Genomic DNA, 22,419 nt, shown 5'->3' with positions numbered 1-22,419 from the left:
AATCTCAAAAACATAATGAAAAACAAAGACCTGATATAAAATAACATATACTTCATGATTTCATTTGTGTAATATCTAAGAACTGGTAAAACTAATCTATGGAAATTAAAAATGAGAAGCTGGATGCCTCTGCTAGAATGACGAGTTGGGGAATATTAACAGGAGAGAGGGCTAAGGGGACCTCTGGACTTCCTAGAATGATGGAAATGTGCAATATTTTTTTGCATGTGGGGGATAGTTGTCATATATGCATACATATTGTCAAAATTCACTGAACTGAACACTTAATATCTATGCTGTTCGAGTTTTAAAAATATTTATCTTAAGCATAAAGACAGGTTAAAAGCAAAGTATTGAAAAGATATATCAGATAAATATTAAGCATAAGAGGGATAAAATGGATATACCAATACCAAAGATATCAAGAAAAGCAGTATTACTAAAGACAAAGAGAAATATTTTGATTATAAAAACTAATTAATCAAGAAGACGTAAAAATCCTAAGTATATATGCACCTGATAATAAAACTTCATATAATAAGCAAAAACTAATAGAACTACATTAATACAATGGAAAAATACTTTACACACAACAGAAACGAACTACTGACATGCAATAATATAAGTGAATCTGAAATATATTACTAGCATCAACAGGATACATGCTTTATGATTCCATTAATAGGATATTCTGGTAAAGGTGAAATCATAAGGACAGAAAACAGATCAATAGTAGTTGCCAGAAACTGGATGTGGGAGAAGAGTTTGACTATAGAGAGGCATGGGAGCATTTGAAGGAGAGATACAACTGTTTTATATGGATTGTGGTAATGGTTCCACAACTTTGTACATTTGTCAAAACTTGTAGAACTGTACACTAACCAAAACGATACAAAGAAATGAATTCTGGGTAATGTAGTCCCCAAGTTGACAATAGAATTATCCAGCACAACAAGTAAGACTCAGGTTGGAGAAGACCACCCCTGCTCATTATGCAGCTGTGGCAGAGATGGTCAGACCCTCACACATACCATTTGCCCAAGAGAGGAACAGGGGAGGGTCTTGATGGAGGTACAGGGCAAGCCTGAGGGAAATCTGTGTGTTTTATTGTATGAAATTATAACAAAATTAAAATAAACAGAGAATGGGGTAAGGGAATGGAGAAAGCAAGTATTGAGCACACTTGAAACATTTTGGCTGTATAGGAATAGAAAAAGTTAAATTGCTACAAGTAGGAAATAATGCCATGAGAATTTCTTTTTTCTAAGGACAGAGAAGCAAAAGTATGTGTGCTGTATTCTCATAGATAAAATTCAATAAAGAGAAAAACTCGATGACTGAGTAGAAAGAAGAGAGAATGATTTCTTTGAGTAGATGAGAAAAGAAAGTATCTAGAGCTCAACTGGAAGATTTGGCCTTTGCTGACAGTTTCATCTGCTGTTATCGCCAAGAAGTTGGAGGAGATGAGCACAATGCAGGTGGGTGAGTAGATATGGTGTGGAAGTTTTTGAAAGTCATCTTCCCATTGCATCTATTTTCTCAGTGAATAAATATAGGGTCATCAACTACCAGTGAAGATGAGGGAGTGGGTAGTAGAAGTTTAATTTAGAGAGGAGTTTGGGTAAAACAGTGTTCTAGATGAGAACAGAGGATAACTCATGTAATTTAATGTTACTTCTAGGCAATATGAAGGACAAATCTATTTACAGAGAGACCAATAAGCGTGGGTGTCACTCTTTCTATTTTGTTCAGCTTTATTGGTTCAGGTTTGGACTAGGTAGAGAACTGGTGTTAATCATAATGCCAAGCAAATAAAAGTAAAAATTGGGCAAGAGTCTAGAATTTGGAGAAGATAGTAATTATAATGATGGGCTAGAAAATTTAACCAGAAGCATAATCTTTAACACATTGTAAAATTTATTTTACATGAGATTAAAAGTAGTGATTAATTTTCAACCATTCTAGCTTCAGTTATATTTAAAAGTCTATGTCTGGCTTGCCATTTAATATTTCCAGGTGATCAATACTTCTAAAAAATATAACAAAGACATATCCTTAATCAGTGAATTATGTAAGTCATCAGGAAAAAGAAAAACAAAACAGATCTTAATATTATTTTTCTGAATTAGGTAAAATTTGTGTAGCACTTGACATTGTCCAACACAGTTTCATAAATATATTATCTTTCTCAACAAACTGTGAAGATGAAACAGCTATTATAATTTCCACTTTACAAGTGAAAAACCTGAGTATCTACCTATCCACCTACTTATAATGATTTAAGTGCCTCGTTCATCATCGTGTAGCTTAAATCTCTAATATTACAATTAATTATTTTATTATAATGGAGGACAGAGAGGAAGGACTACCACTTAGCTATTTATTTACATTTTTAATGTACAGTCTTAGAGCATATCTTAATATTCATTCTTAATGACCACATTAAAGAGTTATTAAAAATAATAAAATATAAGAACTCAGGCTCTGGAGTCAGACTGACATTCAATTTTCTGTTCAGCCACTTCTTTTCCAGCAGATCATAGACAAATTATTCAACTAAGCTACAGATTTCTCTTTTGTATAATGGGTATAACAAAATTTACTCCAGAGTTTTGTTTTGTTTAAATATGATGTATGAATAGATTACATTTAGCATGCTGTTGCCAATCTATAAATAATAGTTTTAATTTTATGATAATTTATATATGATTACTTATGAAGAGGTTTATAAAGATATAAATCTTTCAGTAATAAGTTTATTAGTTATACAAGTAATTGCTCAGTTGTAAAAATGCAATTAACACTTGCTTTCATAGTAAAATATATATGTATACACACACAACTGGGTGTAAAAAAAATTTATTCACCTGAAAATATCTCTTTACCTCCCTCAGGTGACCACTTTGAAAGGATTCTTAGATAACTTTTTCCTTTACTTTTTATACCTTTGTGGAGGCATTTGCATAACTTCTGAAAAATATTTTTTTTAACTAAAGACTTAGTTTTATTTTCTAAATTGAATCACATTCCTTTTTTAACAGATTGAAGGAATTCTATTTTGTGAAAACACTTTAACTTTTCTAACAGTTCTGTCTTGGTAAGCAGTTGCTGTTTGTAGCTTTTCAATATTCCAAAAAAAATCTGTGCAACACACTTAACATTTCTCTTAGTCCAATACAGAAACTTTTGTTTCTCCTTTGGGATGCAAAATATCCCCTTTGGGTGATATTTAAAGTCGGTCTATGAGTAATCAAAGTAATAGGGGAAAGTCCCTGTTGTCAATTTTGAATCATTCTGGAACAAATTTGCCTAGTGATCACAAATAACTCTTAAATTGATTACAGATGTTTATAGCCCTAAACTATTGTTGGATAAGCGAAGCTAAATTATTAACCTGAGATTCAGGTTACTCTTACCAATGATAGTAGTGACTTTTATAAAGCATTACAGGAGATAGAAATTTGCTTTATATATGGATAAATATTGCATGCAGAAAGAGCTAAGTTCTTCTGTTTAAGTTGCTACAATCTCTGAAATCCAGCCACTTTATGAAGTGGCACAGTTTTAAAATTTAAGGCAATTGTATCACAGCAAATTTGCCTTGGCACAATGTTACCTGAACAAATTTAATAAAAAAAAAATTTGCTTTGGCAAACTCTTGTTTCAAAATCATTGATGATCCAATTGTATTCTGAGTTCGGGTTCCATTGACTACCTTATTGCAAATAGAAACGTAGTTTTATTTTTTTATGTGGGTTATCTCTCTACCTTTCCCTCTTCCAAGTTTTGGCTAATGAGAAGTTGGAAGTCTTGTTTTATTTCTCTACAGTCTACATAACCTTATTTAGTATCACTATATTTTCTTCAAATAAAGGGACGGTGCATGTGTAAAATTTGCACTCTCTGTTCCATTCCACATTCCTAGTCTCTAAATAAATTTAGTAGTATTTGCTTAACTTGTTTTTTTCAAGTCAATTTAAAAATTATCTTGTCTTTAGTTATTTAAAACTATCTTTAACACTTTTTTTTAACTAATCAGACTTCATTCTAATTAAAAACATTCATATAAGGACCACAATTTTGTTCTTTCACTCTGTAAAGCTTAAAAGCTCAATGTTTGACATAACAGAAAAAGCTCTTACAAATATGCTCAAGATTAGTTGAGTCAAAATTAAAAAAAAAAAATAGACAGTAGCTAAAATAATTGAGTTTCTAATACAGACCCACTTGGATGTTCCTCTGTATGAGTGACCTGCCATGGGATTTGTTTTATGTACAACAGCAATCAGGTCATGGTGTTAGGTAGCTAGTCAAACATGAGCAACGGGGGAACAAAGCAATAGATGCCCAGCTTAGAGACCGCCCAAAGAACACCTTATTAGTAGTTAGAGAATCTCTCCTGCATCCCCAGAGGCAAAGGACAGCGGGGTCGTAGTCTTAGCTGGCCTAATCCTGCTACAGGCGCCTGCACAGAAGGTATTACCCTAATTTGCCTATAATTTAAGCCTCATTATAATACTATGTTTATGCCTGGAAGTTCATGAAACTAATTATAACAGACTTAATTCTAGGTAAGCACATGTACTCTAGGCAAAGAGTTATATAGCAGCCAAGTGTCTCTCAAAATAACCTCACTTGCCAATCACCTAAGAATGCCTTTGTAACCACCCACCATGGCCCTAAATATAATGCACACCACTCTTTCCCTCCCCCCAACCCCCTAACCTCAGGTTACATCTCTCTATCTTCCCTGTCTATAACCCGTGTTCCCCCCACCCCCAGGAGTACATATCCTTATTTCCACATGGTTAGACAGTTTTAGGCTTTACCAGTCTTCTACTTCATAACGTTCTTTTAATAAACGAATATTTCTCATATTCACTAAATTGAAATTCATTTCCTCATCAGTGATAAGGACCTAGAACCAATCGCTGCTATGGTAACAATGGGACCATAATAAAGAACTGAATCTTACTCTTAGAGAGTTGATAATGCGAGCAATCCAGGTAGGTATAACACATCTTGCATGATGCAGCAATTCGAAAGCATTTGTATGTTTTCCCACAAATATTCATCAAGATAGTGTGTAGTGGTGACACAATAGATGATATAAATCTGGCATTCTCATGGCCTAAGTGACTTTCATGATGATTTCTGTCCCATTTGTTTCTTTTCTAAACCTGTCCTATTACTTTATTTCTTAATTGATCCTCAGTTTGAAACATAAATAGGTTACGCTATTATTTATTAAGAATTAGTTTTAAAAGTCTTTAAAAGCTAAAATATGTAGTAGGACACTCACAGGACAACTATGTATTTTGCCATAGGCACTCTTCCATGGGGCACTGCTGATGAAAGACATGCAGACAGCAGTGGCAATTCACCTACCTGTTTTTCCTGTAGTAGTATGATGGATGGATGCAAAGTTTGTCACTAACAAGAGGTGTCATTTTTCTTTTTCATTCACAACCTGCCTCAACTTGGTGTATTGGGTCACTTGTCACTCTGTGACCTTTCATGAAAGCAAACAAAGGTTTTTTTTTTTTTGTCTTTTTTTTTCAGAAGTAAATCTTGCAAACTGTCAGAGTTTTCTTCTTCTCGTGAACATTGGGACTTTTCATGGTAACTTCCTGATAGATTTGTAGCCTATAAATTTTTACGTGATAGCTTAAATTTTTTGTGTTAACCTAGTTTAAAAGTATCTGATATTTTGTCTCATCTTTTTCAAAGACAAAGGACTCTGGAGAGAAAATGAAAGTTGTACCCTACATACATTGAATACCAGTTTTTATGCAAATTAAACAATGAGAATCATGGAAAGATAGAAACTCTGCATCTAGTTTCAGAGAAAATTATGGTTGTTAAGACTTTGTTCAATTTGAATGACAAGTAGATCTCACCCTAATTCATACAGTGCAGTGCTACATTCTGTGAAATGTCAGGAAACGGCATATAATGGTGTCACCTGAAGGAAACTCCCTGTCTTTTCCTAAAGGCCACACTCTCTGTATTAGTCTTCTATTGTTTACATGATCTCAGTAAGAGGTAATCTAGAATTTATCAAGATAAGCTGTTTGCCTTTCTTTGTAAAAAAAAAAAAAAAAGTATAAAAGTTCATTTGCTAATGTGCTAAAGAAAGGTGTTGTTCAAGGTTCACAGCAATGAATCAAATCTGACCTGACTAGATAATTTAATTCTAGTTAATTTAATTCTTCTTCCTTTCAGGACAGGGAAGAAACAATACCTGTTCTTGATGTTACTTTGCTTGGTGTACTTTCAAGCAAGATTAAGAAAAATGCTGCATCTAAAAATGGAGTGCATGTATTGAAACAATCACTATGATTATTAAAACAGTGAAAAATGCATCCACAGTATATGTGCACCAATTATTTCATTTGATTTTTTAAAGTTTGCCTCAATTCTCTATTTTGTGTAATTTTAAGTGTTAATGGTCTTGAATTTTTCCTGAGGAAAAAAAAAAGTAAATTAAAAAAGCATCCAGGAAAACAAAATAAAAGAACTGTAGAATCTTACTGAGATATGGGGGATATTTTCTCTTACTATCTTTATTCTGTGTTATAGTTAAGCTGGGTTTTACTTACAGAATGTCAAGTTGTTTCACATTAAGACTTTAAATTGTTTACTCTGTGAAATAGTAAAATATATATCAGTCACAGATAAGTCTCTGCTTAATCTTAAACAAAAAGAGAATTAATTCTAAGGTGACAGTCTTCCATCATCTTCTTGTTGAGTATTCATTGATTATTCATTTTATTATCATGCTATTCTTTTAAGTGAAGACCTGTGCATAAAGGAACTAAGTGATCAATTGTTTTTACCTAGGGAAGTCTGGGGATTGACAGCTTCAGTTATTAGAGCAATTTGAACATTTCTAGAACAGTAACTTTAATTACAACTTTCAAACTCATGATATCAATGACGGCATGAATTTATTAAGTTATTTATAGCATAATTAGATTGAAAAACATAAAACTTTTACCAGTAATTATCAGGAGGTATTGTCTATTCACATTATATTTATGATGTTTTGGGCTTTGTGCAAAACATCAACAATAAAAAAAACCCAAATGAAAAAAGTTTTTACTCATATTGCTTAACAGAACTATTTGACTCTGATTTTTCCTGCCATCTGGTGGCAAGACCAAAATTCAAGTAATATATATTCGACCACATAAACAATGCACTATAATTTTAAATCTTTTACCTCTGTCAAACAAGTACACTCAAATTAATTGTATATGTTTTTAGTAATGAGTTTAATAATGAGTTTATTATATGTGTAATTCAATTCAAAGCAGTTATTTTAATTACATTAACAAATAGCACCTCAAGATCAACATAATCTTTAAGACTATGACATAAGTACTATCATACACTAACAATAATACTCTTTCAAATAAAAATTAACAATTTGACTGGTATCACATTTATGTCAATAGTACTTCTTATTTTACCACATTGAATATTTGTTATAAATTTTGTGGATAGCGTTGTAACATATTAGTTCCTTTTAATTTGAAATATAGAAGATAGTCTTTAAACAAGGGTATACTAAAAATATGACAACCTTATTCTTAATTTTTGCAATTAATTTGATAGGCGGAAATGATTATCTCTTCCTAAAGATGTTTAAAAATTCAAACAGGAAGATTAAGATAAAATAAACATTATTTTATATAAACATAGAAGTTATTTTGAATGCATTTCTCTCAAATGAGAATATAAAATTTATTTTATTTTTTTTCACTTTAATGGAACTGCTTCACTTAATATTTTTCATCTTTTTGAACAAAATATTTAAACATGTATATGATAATTTAATATTTCTTAATGTTCAATAGATGCTACATAAGTAAAATGTTTTATAATCTATTTAAAGTAACTCAAAATGTGTAAGAGATAGTGTCATATACAACATGTCAATTTTAGTCAAGTGATCTGAGTTAGTAACAGAAACAGTTAGCACTCTGTTCTTAATCTGAGGAATTTTTTAAGAGATATAACCTCTGAAATTTCAGTGTGAGCTATTTCTCCTTACAATATGGTCTGTGCCTTTTTATCATTACCTTTATATATAATATATAATTAAAAGGAATAGTCTTAAGTTCATTATTTAAAGTTTAGAACTAAGTTATAAGAATTTTTTTTAAATTTATACCTGTAGACAACTTAAAAAAGTTATGTTATATTTTCTGAATTTCAAGAATAAAACATATGTTCTGTTTTGTGCATGGGAAAAGATTTATTATTCTGATAAATATTTTTTCTTACCTAGTTGGCAATAGGCAATAGCTGAAATAGCTTGTGAGACAGCTGAATGGCTGATTCATATAGTCATATGGATACATATTCTGTCTATGCAGCATAAACTGAAATGGAAATTTGGCAGCCATCCAATTTATGTGATCTTTGACAATTCAGGCCTTAGAGTAGATTTAACACTTGCAGATGAGATGTAAGAATGTTTGAGATGATATTCTAAAATTATTTCATACACTTCACAAGTTGTTAAGTTCTATGAGAAAAAAATAATGTTTTAAAAAGCATAAAATACTCCCCTTACTTATCATCCCCTATGCTAATTTAAATACTAATACTAGGAATTTTCAGTTAAGTCAATTGAGGGCCTGAAAGAAAGATAAAGACTTTTTATGGTAGACTCTATTGTTACATTTTGAATGACCAAAGAAAACTCCTAGTTATAGAAATCTCAGAGTCCTCAATTAACACGAGTCATTCATCAATTTTTTTGAGCATTTATGTGTCACACATTATAATTAAAGAAATGACTAAGGAGGCACAATCATCTCTTAACCATTTAATTTTGGGCTAGATATCAAATGATAAAAATTCTACCATCTAAAATCAAGAATCTAATATCAATCAAGTAGAAAGAAAAATTTTACAAATGTTTGCTGTATAATAAATATTAATGTATTTATTTATGTAGCCACATAGTTATGTGTCCTATAGTAAAGCCTTTAAAAAAATCACTTCATCACATAATTTTTTAATTACAAAAATAAAAGTCTGAATTTCATTTTCATAAAACTTAAATAACCATGATATATCTAGCTTTATTTATATTTTATATCTGTAATGTCACTACAGTGTTTTGTAGGGATGCAAAAACAGATCACCATTTATACAACACCTAAGAAAGACTCATTTAGTCTTTCAGCAATTTTGTAATTTAAATCTTATAACCATTATGATGATAAAAACCCTAGGTGAATGGATCCTATGTAACTTGGCTAATGTCAGCTATTAAGTAGTAAATCCAGGACACTCAAAACTCAGGTTTTCAGATACAAAGCATACTCGTTTGTGTATCTTAAGTAAATTTACATAAAGTTTGCTATCAAAGGTAAGTGGGTCCCAATCTCAGCTTCACCAATGAACACCTAGTACCACTAAACAAATCTGATGATAATACTATCTGCAGAGGGAAATGGAATGTCAGGAAGGGTGGAGACGAGAAAAGTGGCAATTTTCCAGCTCCTGAGTCAGTAATTCCTCAAGTACAGAATATACTCTTTCTCGATTACATGCAAGTACATTTAATATCTATGTAGGTAGGTATGACAATTTATCAAATTTCAATTCTGCAGCTCCTGTCCTACATCATGAGTAATTAAGATTTGAGAGCAGAGTAAGTAAACTCTAGAGAAGTTGCTGAACTTCAGAAAGTCCTGAAAGATATAATATTTAGAGGAAGATTTGTCTTCTGTATTTAATAACTGGGAAAATAAACAAAAAGTTTCAAGTAATTTGAATACATAGGAAACAAATTTTTTACAATAATTCTTTAAAATAAAGCTAAAATATGTTTAAATGAGGTATTTCTTCTAGGTAAAGAAACAATCTCAAGTATTCATATTTAATCTACTGATTTATATATTCTAAATGTAAGTCAATATAATAAACTGCTGAATATCTATCTGAGGTGTTCTGAATTGAGAATCTAAATATATGTGATTATACCTAAGGAAAAACATATTTCTAATTCTCTATTTCTTCTCAAATATATTAGCCAATCATTAGAAAAATATACAATTATCAAATAACAAATTCAATATCATATAATTATAGGAAATAAAAAGATAAAGAAATCAATACATATGCACATATGTAAATAAAATGAGGGGTTCATCTTGGTGAGTGACCTGGGCCTAAGTGTCTTTAACTTTTAGTCCTAGTATTTCCACCAATTGATAATGCAGCCAATGTAAAACTTTATATTCACTACCTATTTCTTCAATTGTGTTGATGTTATGTTAAATTCTATATTGGAAGATGATAATTTAAATTATATGAATAATTTAAATAATAATAACTATTCATCTTCTAAACACAGAAGTATTATATGCACAGAAAGATTCTGAACTTGTGAAATGAGAAAGTAATGCCTCACGTTTATACCAAGAGAATGATTTTCCTTTTGTAGACTTTTGGTAAAAAGAATGTGTCTTAACTGCTCATTTAACAAATGCAGTAGCTTTTATTTGTTCATCTTTAAAGAGAAAAAAATGAATATTTAAAAACATTTTTATTTAACTTTATTATTATTTAACATTGATGCTATTAATTCAGAGAACAAAATTAGCCAAGCTAGCTCTTTGGTGCTTATAAATCATAGAAATAATTGGGATGAACATTTTTATTTTTAAAAATTAAAAATTCAAAATTTTTAATTTTGATTGCATTTTCTAAATACTCTAACAGAATTATTAACTTTTCAATTTCCATACTGTGACTGTCCACCTGAGAAATTAGAATTCTTGTTTTTTGCCTTTCCTTGAGGAAAAAGCATCTAACCTATCAGCTTTGTGGTTACAGGAATCTTCCCACGTCTCATCTGGTCATCCCTCAGATTTCATATTTTGACTTTACATCTCCTAGCTCTTATTAAAATTCTTTTGACTGTATAACACTAATACCATCACCTTTCCAGCACCTGCTTTTTAATATCTATGTATTAAGTCTGTGTGTGTGTGTGTGTGTGTGTGTGTGTGTGTAAGTTTTGTCCTTGCTTCTATAAAAACCCTCTAAGGACTTATTACATTTCCAACACGTGATGCATCATCATGTTGCAGAAAGTTGTATCAGGGATAAAGGGTCATGTAAGATGTAAAATGAGTTGCAAAAGTATACTCATATTTCCAAACAGTCTGTCTCAGGTATAGAAAAAGAGAGAATGTAACCACTAGGACATTATGAGCAAGGATTCATACTTGATCTGTTGATATAAAAAATTCTCCACAGAATGCTGATCATTACACTTTATTTGTATTTTTTTTCTTTTATAAAAAACAGACATAGTAATGATGAGGTACAACATTTTAAAGTTCTCTCTAAAGAACTCAATTAGGTTTTCAAAGAAACAAATAGAATATAACTTCAGTAACCTTTGTAGCAGGTGGACAATAAATATTACCAACCCTAGTAGACATGAAAGAAAGTAGATATGATCAAACCAATGGTGTGTGAAAATCAATACCAGCAGAGAAATAAAAGAAATACAAGATCCGAATTATTTCCTGAAGAGTTCTTTTAAACTGAAAAACAATCTTTGCATTCAAAGCAGGTTTTCTATTTTCCTCACATAACTCTAATGATCTTAAGGAAATAAATCTTTCTCCAAATTAATTATAAATTAATAAAATTTAAATCTTTGTTATATATAACTTTCAGAAACATTAGAGGTTTCCATCAACTCAATTTAACAATGCTATAAATTCTAGTTCTCAAAATGTTAGGAATTCTTCACTTAAAGTTTTAAAAACTAATTTAAAAATATGTTATAATCACATATGTACTCTTCCACTGGACTTTCTAATCCTGCATATTGAAAGGCAAATAAAGAAATGGGAAATAAGTTTGGCTTTGTTTTCTTAATAGATTCAAGAACTAATAATATAGTGCTATCTTCATGTCAGACTTAACGTTTATGGGCATTTTTCCAAAAATAAATGAGGCATGGGGAACTATAATTTGCTAATCAATCTTCAAAAAAGAAAAATAAGAATAGTAATAGCAATAATTATTTTGGAAAAATTTCATATAACTGACAGTCTATTCTGCATCTATTTTTCTATCATCTCGATATAAAGCAAAGACTGTAAACTCATTTACTCTCTAAAATCTTGACAGTCAATAAAATTGAGACAATTTTTTTCAACTTAAAGATCTCATGGACTTTCCACTGTTCCCAAGTCACTTGGTGACTCAGATACCAGCAATCTGAATTAGAACATGCTGTCCCATTTGATCAGTGTTTTATAGTTTGCTAAAGTCTTATTAATGTTATTTAATTTAAGACACACAAAGCTCTGTGGATAGACAGGGATTTTTTTCCCCATCCAAGAGTAAGAAAGCTGAGGCTCAAAAAGGAAATACTTGTAGGAAGTGGAGAAGCCAGGGCTTGAGCTTCCTGGTTTCAGATGTTTATTGTGACTCCTTGCAACTGACACTCAAATGACCAAAATACAAAATTGAGTTGCATGAGCCTCATTAAAATGCCTACACTTACACACTCAATTTGCCTTACATTTCAAACCAAGAAAATGCCCAAGCTGTGAGGTTAAAAAGCAGGCTTATTTATTTCTATATTTTAAAAATATTTCTCTTCTTATAAAATTATTTTAGCATCCTAAATACAATCTTAAAATTCTTTGGATATATGTCATTTTCCTTACTTAAGAAAGTATAATGTACTTCAAGTATACTTCATTCTAAATGCCATGTAATAGACATGATATTCTATACATGGGATGTAAAATGAATTGCAGATTAAATATGTTAATACGGGTTCTTAGTGAGCAGTCTGCAGCTGCCTTATATTTCAGTCATTTATATCCTTAAAATTTGGTTCTTATGTTCAATGTTTAAACATTTAAACACCAAAATTTCAAGGATCTCCACTTAATATCCTGCTGTGTCCCACCAGGAGCAACACAATAACAGAGTATGAAGAAGACAGGATTAAACTTTTGCAAAATTATAATGTTGCCCCTTGCAAGGAACACATTTTTGCTGGGTAATTTTCCATCATGAATATGTATTTTTGATGCACAAATACTTGGAAAGCTTTTTTACAGCTGTCTTCACTTCTTTTAAATAAGACAAACTTTAGATGAATAATTTAGGATGCTTATGCATAAAGAGATAATATTTTGTGCATTACAATCAAGCATAAGACATGAGCAAATAATAAAGACATGTGCCTTATCCACCTTCCTTTAATTTATGTATAGACCTTTGGGGACCAAAATAAACAAAAACATCCCAAGAAGGGTTAAATCTACTTCAGAATACATAACTATTAAATTTTAGCTAATTTTAATACCATTAGGGTAGAGTTGATTTAAGTGAAATAAATAAATAAATGAATCACATAGAGGAAGCAAATTTGTTTCATGTTTATAAAAAACAAATTTATGATTTGTTTGTCCTTCTTTGATTCCAATTTCTCATTTAATTTTCTTTTCTTTAGTTCTTTCACAATTTATATGTTTACCATCTTGGCCACAAAGATCAACATTTTAATAGCAAGATTTGTAGGTTTGAAGATTCTACTGCCTTAGCAATACTGTTAAATTTTTGTGCTATTTCAGTATTTTGGACATTTCTTCTGATGTTGCATTATCTTCCTTAAGTCACTTTTTATTTATTTTTAAATATTGGTGATAGCCAATATATCTTAATTATTCCTTTATCTCCATGAATATATATAATGCTTCATACATGACTAGCACCTTGCAATTTATAAAGCATTTTCCCATGTGGTATTAAGCATTGACGTGTTACATATTGAATGATTTTTTTCCTCACAAAAATATACCTTATTACCAAAGCATTGTGAGGAATTAAGAAAAGATGGATGGCCTGATTTTCAGCTTATATTACATTTTCAGGATACTGCTGCTGCAATATTTTATAGTGTAGCATATAATTCAAGGGCTCATATTAATCAAGCAAAAGAAATGACAAACTTTTACATAAAGCAACTGTGACTTCTGGAGTCTTCCCAATGAATTTTATGTAAAGAAGCCAAAGTATCCCTGAAAAAATGTAAGGAACTAATTTTCCAAGATCATTGATACTGACTCTAGTTCTTCAGGATCATTGAAGACTCTTAATTTTGAAATTAGAATAACTATGGTCTGTTCTTTTGTCTGGCTGGTTTCCTTTAAGTCACATTTATTTTTCTCAGTCTGGCATTCTTAATTAGTCATGTTCTTCAGATCTTTATATTGAGTCAGTCTGTGACAATAAAGGCCTTTTCTAATGCAGAAGCAAGTTATCACGTATGGATGCCAAGTACGCTCTAGTAGTGCATTTGTAGCACACAATCAGGGTGAACCCAGTGTAAAAAGGGTGAGAGAACTCCAGTGAAAAAATGATGGAGAAAATGTTTTCCTCATTAGCATGTACAGTATAGTCAATCCACAACCTCCCAAATTATAATTGACATCTTCATCTCTTTCCAGAGAGAAAAGAAGCATCTCTGAAATCTTCCACTTAGGCTACTGACTTGCCTTTATTTTCAAATGATCTTTTTATATTAGCTTCTCCCCTTCTCTAATAAATAGTTTGAAGTTTCTTCCATCTTAATACATTTTCCCTCAATATTTAGTCTCTACAATTTTTATTCAGTATTGTTCGTTTAAATAGCCATTGACTTTTTTGAAATAGAAGGTTAACTCCCTGTCTTTCAACTTCTTAACTTATGTTATTCCTCGATATATTGACTCTACATTCTGTCTGTACCACTCTAAGGCAATACTTCTTGAAATATTTACGTGACCTCCTTATATTTAAATCTTATAACAACTTTAAAATTTTTAAATTATTTAACTTTGGAAGCATTAGACTCCATTGACTCTTATTTCTTAAAACTTTAAAGGAAAGTTCCCACTTATTGAACTCTCACAACAACCATGACAATAAAGCAATGCTATCCCTATTTTTCAACTTAAAAAGGCCCAGAAAAGTTATGGGCCTGAGGTTACACAATTAGTGTGTGGCAGAGGACAGAATAAAAATCAAATGTTTCTCTCTAAACTTATGTACTAAAGTTAAAACAGAGAGAAGGTAGAAAAGAAGGTGGCTTTGAGGAGTTAACCTTTAATCTGATTTCTGAAGGATAAAGAGCCTGCCATGGGAAATTTTTTTGCGGGGGAGAACATTCTAGAAAATAAACAGAACCAGTACAATGCCTAAGTCATTATCATGTTTGATCGGTTCAAGAACAAATGTAATGAATGAAGGGTCTCATAGAGTGTAATAATGTCAAAGAAGTAAGCTAGGCATTATTTAGAACCTTAAAATCCATGACAAAACTTGGCATTTTTCCCTAATTGTCACAGAAATCCATAAAAAGTTTGTACGTGGAGTAGTGATATAATCCATTTTTTGTTTTAGAAAGATCAACGTACTGATGCATAGAAATTAGACAGTAGAGAACAGATATCAGAGATGGGAAAGTTACATAAGAATGATACATTAGAAAGTCACATTTGGTTGCTTTTGGAGCATAGTGATATGAGGTTTTTTTAAATTGTATAACCAATTAATAATCTTTTATTTTTGAAGCAGGAACATATATATCTATTTAAAAAATAAAGAAAAAAGAGAAGGCTAAAGTAGGAGGAGTTGTTTCAAGGCCACTTGATTATACAGGAGTTTTTTCTTAAGTCTTAACAGGGAATTAAGCTATTTGAGGAGTAAACATAGAGGCCAGTACAATGTCAGAGAAAAAAACATCTCCTGTATGACTCTAAAGTTTAAAAGTAATAAACCCTTAAATTTTGACACTACCATTATTTAATTCTACATACATACATAAATCTATCTGGATTATGTGCAACTTTAAACAAATCACCTAATTTTTCCTATGATCAGTTTTTTGTGTATTAAATTGGGTAATTATAGGGCAAGAGAAGAAAAATTTGGAAATTGTTTGACAGTAAGAAAATTTAAGTTATACAAGATGAACAAGTTCTAGAAATCTACTGTATAAAATAGTGCATTATTATTCTGTTAAAAATATTATTATACACTTGAATTTTTATTAAACAGGTAAATTTTATTAAATATTTCTACCACAAAACAAGCAAAAACAAAGGGACAGCAGGAATCTTGTAGAAGTGATGAATATGTTTGTTACCTTGATTATGGTGATGTTTTCACAGGTATATGTATACTCCAAAGTCACCAAAATCTATGCAAAAAGGATAAGCATTTTTTTTTTAATTTTGGTATGAAGAAATTATATCAGAGCAGTGATTTTCAAAAATGTCTTGTGTCCTGCAGTAATGAAGGGGCTTTCAAAATGAATGAAGTTTGGCTGTAAAGGCAAGGACCTCCTCATAACCCTCTTCCTCATTTAAATAGTTTCAATTTTTTCTATTTTATATATTAGACTAGCAATATTTCATTTGAATTAAGCTTAAAAATATATTGAAAACCATTGCTAATTTTTCTGAGGCTACTCACAGATATACTATTACACAGATCTATCATTCAACTTTTTACTTTTCCATGGATATTATTCATAGTTGTTTTCATGTATGTCATTGCCGCATAAGTAAATATAAATTTCAATTTTTATTTCTAATACAGCCTAGACTCCTGAGTATGGATGATTATGTCCAACTGTATATGTTTATCTGAAACTCTAAGAAAGATCCCAAACTCAGCATACTACCAATAAACTACTTGATTTCTCTTTGTTTATTTCTCATTGCCCAAGACAGAAAATCAGAAACGTCATCTTACATTCCTCATTTCAATATATGTCCCTGGGTACTATATTCTACTTCCTAAATACCTATCAAATCTACTTCATTCATTTTGGCTACTGCCTTCATTACAAGTATCAACAGTTAGTCTTTGAGAATATTAAATAGCTTCCTAATGATCTCCCCTAATTTCCTCCTCCTCTCCAACACACTTGTATAAATCTCAGCTCAAAACTAACTTCAGCTATATAAAATTGATCATTTTTTTTTCCTCATAATGGCTTCCCAGTTTATCCAGGGCATATTTAATAGCCTTCCACCACAAAAGTTAATCACTTGCTATGTATTAATCACTCCTTTTGGTGCTTTAATGTTAAACTAGTATGTGGAGCAAGTTAGTTTACGACATAACCAAAATGAAACTTCATTTTTGTCTCCTCCCATCTTTCGAAAACATTTTTCATGAAGATTATATCCTGCCTGAGGAAGAAAACTCTGGCAGGCCGATGAATTCTTTTCTTTTTCTTAAGTAAAAGATAGCTCTTTGTTCACTTAATTAACAAAACACAGCCACGATTTAGAATTAGAATACACGCTACAAGACACACACACACACAATACTACTACAATACTACACACACACACACACACATCACACACACACACACACACACGCACACACAGCGGATGAACCTGATTTAGCAACAGATCTTCCACTTGCTTGTTCAAGTCAGCCTGATCTGGAGAGCTAGATTGTACCTTGGACTTTAAAACATCTAGAATCTGACTCTTTACTGGACTCTCTTTGAGAGGGATTCAGATGTCTCCAGCTGGGACTCAGTCACTGCAGTTCCCCTCTCCAGATATGAAGTGACAGCAGTAGCCCCACTTCACCTCTTATTCTCATGAGAACAGATTCCCACAGGTTGGCAAATACTATTATTAATAAAATTTCTTCATAAACCTTCCTCCTTTCTCTTCACTCTCAGCATGTAAACAATTTCAAAGTATAAAGAGTTTCAAAGAATTACCAGTGTTCAGAAATTTCCTTCAAAAATCTGCATGTGATGATTCAGCACCTCAACTTGTAATTTTGCATTTTTCAGTTTTTGGTGTCTAAATGAAGTTTCAATTACAGTATGTATTATTTAATTCACTCCTTAGCATAATCCTATAAGGGAGAAACCTAATCACCTTTGTGCACTTATGGAAATTGAGTTTAATAAGAATTAAATAATTTTTTGTAAGCTATGGACCATATAAATGACTAAGTCGGAAAATAATCCCAGGCACTAGACTCTGGGTCCATGACCCTAATCCCTGAATTGCACGGCCTCTCATGAAATTCCTTCAATGATCTGTCCTCTATCTACTTTTTAAGCCACTTTCCCATTTTTAGTGCATTCCAACGTCAATGACCTTTTGAGAATTCTTTTCATTTACCAACTTTCTTACCTCTTGCCTCCTCATAGAGCATTTCCTCTACTAGAAATAGCTCTCCTCTTTTTCTTCCTTTGATACTGATTACCTACTGAACTCTTATCCAAGACAACTGCTTTCTTGACCTCACCAGATGTTGGTACTTCCTTTCAGATGCCTGCAAATAACAGTATTATAGTACTTATTTTTTCTAATCTTAATAATTTGTTTACATTTCTGTCTCTTCTGCTAAAAATCTGAACCCAAGGCAGACAGAAACTATATGCTATTTATCAAGTCTTAGAGGAAATGTTTGTTGATGAATAAATGAAAGACTCTATGTAGGCTAACAATGGTGAAATGAAATGCTTGCCAAGAATTTCTGGATAGAAGAGTAAACCCTTGCAAATGATCTAGTTTTAAAAGTCATGGAAATGTAGGGCCACAGAGGAAAATATATTTGTTAGAGGCACACAACACTGTATTTTTAATTTAGAAGTCTCTCTTTCTCCATATCCTGGGGATTCTTTCACTCCTTATTTGTACAATGCTTTCAGCAAAGTCATGTGGCACAATGCCAGCACACAGAACCCTCATCTCCATCTAAGACCTAGCAGATGTGACCAGGCTGTGCCAGGACCACCTGGGAGTCATTCCTAAGTGGCAAGACTTATGTAAAGGTTATAACTACAATCCACAGCAGATGCTTAGTTTACTGCATTGAAGGTCATTACAAAGGCACTTTACTAGGTTCTTAGATGCAATGAAGCTCATATCACAGTAACAGTGTTAACTTAAATTTCTCCATCTTTATTTTTATCAACTACATAAGTCAGTGGTCTTCTGTTATCTATAACTTTTATTGTGTCCTTTTCAGAAATGAGGTCTAAATTATGAATGAGTAAATGCATGACCAAAAGCATGTTATCATTTAAAAATAATAATTTAAAAATAAAAATCAGTGAGAGAGGCAGAGATTTCTTACCTTCATGTTCAGTAGAGCCTGGTGCTAGATTTAACAATCTAATTCAAAGGTTTTTCTTATAAAGATTTATGAGTATTGGACTCATATTAAAAGTAGTTTTTGTTTCCATTTTTAAGGACTGTCTCCCTGCAGTAAAACACTCAGTTTTGAATAATCTAGGTCATCCTTAATGTCAAATCTTGCTTACTTTTTAGGTTTTGTTTGTAATAATATCGATAGGTAATAAACACATAGGCAATATTCTCTTTTTCCATTTCATATCTGAAAAAGTAAATAAAGTGGTCGAAATTTAGGATTTTTTATCAAAAAGTTTTGAACTGAGAGTTTAAAGAAGCGATTATTTCTTTTAAAATATAGAAATAGGCTGACCTGAAAATCATACCACATGTGTTTTAAAAGTAATGTCCATGTTTTATGCATTGATATTTTTGAATAATAAACTTACTATCCATCTCTAGGAAAGGGAAAGTGTGGTTATGTATATGAATGATGTAATATTATTTCCCGCCTTTGGGAGACCTTCGCTCTTGTTAGTGCTGCTATCCCATTTGACTGTAAGCCTGTAATCTTTAAAGAATGTTTTTGGTCATGGGCCTTCACCTACCAGTGATTTCATCCAGATACAGTTTCCATAGTCTTTACTGGTTTAAACAGAAGAGCAGACCATCTGAACAAAATAAAATGTCACCCTTAAATTGGTCTTTGTAGCTTAAGGTACAGTGTAATAATATTTTTCCAGCAGCTGCTTTCAGTTGGATTTAACATTTACAAAAAGCTTTGCATTTGATGCAAAATAATAAAGTGCAGGTTACATCACTCCTTCTCTTGTGTCCCGAAACATAAGGAAAGTCTTTGTGCTTTTACATGGTAACTGATGATCATTAAAAATTATTGTTGTCGTTGTTAACTTATATAATTACCCACATGTGCTAAATGATGTGTATGTGAAAAGTGCATTTGAAAAAAGTAAAAGCGTTCTTTTAATAAATGATTATAACGGGTCCATTTGTATGACTTCTCAAATACAGTTGATTCTTTCTATAAAATGGTTTACGTAAAATAAGATGTCTTCATGATAAATCTGTTATCATTACCAAGAGATTAGAATTTCTTTCATATAATCATAGTAATTAATTTATTTTCCCAACCATGCTGATATCTGTTCTATTTGTGAAAATATAAACTTTAGCAAATACAAATTTAAAAATAAACTGAAATAATGATAACCTGTGCTATTAGGTTTTTAAATTATTAATTAAATTAAAGGAGTAAAATAAAATAAAAACATTAAATATTTAAAAAAATTAAAGCAGAAAAGCTTTCTTTACTTCTTAGATTGACAGTGAAAAAATATTCAACAACTAATGAATTTACTGCTGGATCATTTAATAAATAATGGGAAGGAAAGAAAAAATCAGATTCTTCAAGTATTTGGGATTTCCTGATCATTATACTTCATAAAGAGTTCATAAATCCTCTATTGTTTCCATTATAAGAAGTTTCAAGGTAAAATTAAATAAGATGTGCTTTCCCAGTAAATAATGTCCTTAACAAACCTCATTTTTATTTTTCTTTAAGTAGGCCAAATTTGTGTTTCTAATTAAAAATGCTTTTTATTCTAAATTAGAACTAGGCTGTGTGATAAAACATTTGAAGAGACACAAATGATCCTGTGGACAGTAGAAGGTAACAGTTAGGAAATATTGTTTCAAAAATAAATGAAAAGGAAAAAACACTCTGGAAGGTAAAAAGATGGAAGAACATGGACTGGACCTTGGTGTATGAGCCTTACTTTGCTGTGACCCAGTGAATTAACTAAAGGACAAAGCATGATGAATTTAAGAATAAAACTGTCAGTAATGCTAAAAACCTGAGGCTTATATATAGATCATAGTTAATAGTTACTTACTTATATATGCTATATAACAAAGATTATACATACAAATCACACAATTCCTTCTCCAATTATTTTTAAATTTTCTTTAACACTTATTTAGTAATATTTCTTAGTGTGAGCGCTAGAAAAAGCACTATAGGAATAAAAGTAGGCCTGTCCTAACCTTGTCCCCATTCATCCATTTGGCTGCCTCAGTGAGATTTGAATTCTTTCTCCTTCAAGACTGTACTTGACATCTTTTTTTTTCATAATTGGATTTCACATATAAAATTATTTGGGTCAGAGGGAAAAATAGATTGATTCTCTACTGGCTAGCAAACAGTAAAGATAGGAACACTAAGAATAGCAGAGAAAGGTTTAAAAAAAAAAGAGAGAGAGATGGCTCTAAGTTTAACAAGCCTTCCAACAAGCAAATAGAAAGATTGAAATGGGGAATTATGGCATTTTGATTATATATTCCAGCAAAAACTCTGAGGTTCATAGCTAGAAGTACACAAGAAAGAAAGTTTTCTTAAGCCAGATAGACATTGGGATTAAATCATTGCCCCTATCTTTCATGAGGTTTCTTTTCTATCCTGAGCCATAAAGTATTAAGGCTTATGAGTGGCCTTGCAGGATAATTGATATTCAACTTTGGGGATTCCTCCCCCGCAATAGTATTTCTGTTGAGTAATCACAGTAACTGCTTGACACCATACCTTTTTAAAAAGACTATCATTTTTCTGACTCTTCATAATTATATCTTCCTTATTAAACAGATACATAAAGCTTTAAAAGGGAGCAAGAAAATCCCTAAAGGAGGCTCTTTTGGTGTCCTTTTCAGTATAAGATTTTTAATAAAATGTTGAAAATATCAATATATTTCATTTTGCCATGACAAAATGAAAGAAATATAGGAGAATCAAGACCTTGAAATATATAGTGATGTTTAAAAAGCAAAAGCTTAGATTTGTTAAGACAATAATTCCAGTCTTTTGAGGGGTAAAAATAGATTGTGTTAGTAACCTATCCCAATGGCTTCATTTCCTCATGGGAGAAAAAGAGAACGAAAGTGTTATGAAACCTACACCTGAAATTGCTGAGTGCAATAAAATCCCCAATTCCCCCAGCCGAAAAGAAACAGTCTAAACTATCCATATTTCTATGCATTTTTTTCCCTGGTTTCTAGGGAAACATGCTTTTATACCTAAGGCTGACTTGGGAAATCTATTTTTAGATCTCTTGTTCCAATAAAAATTTGCTGCTTCTAATTGTGAGCAACATATTAAGAATAGTGACCCCCAAATTATCTGATTCTCAGATTTTTTCCATAGTAGCTTAAGTTAATGCCCAGAATTATTATTAATTGTAGT

The sequence above is a fragment of the Pteropus medius genome, unplaced genomic scaffold (assembly GCF_902729225.1).
Source record: "Pteropus medius unplaced genomic scaffold, Ma_sr-lr_union100, whole genome shotgun sequence".
NCBI lineage: Eukaryota > Metazoa > Chordata > Mammalia > Chiroptera > Pteropodidae > Pteropus > Pteropus medius.
This window is presented reverse-complemented; position numbering follows the sequence as displayed.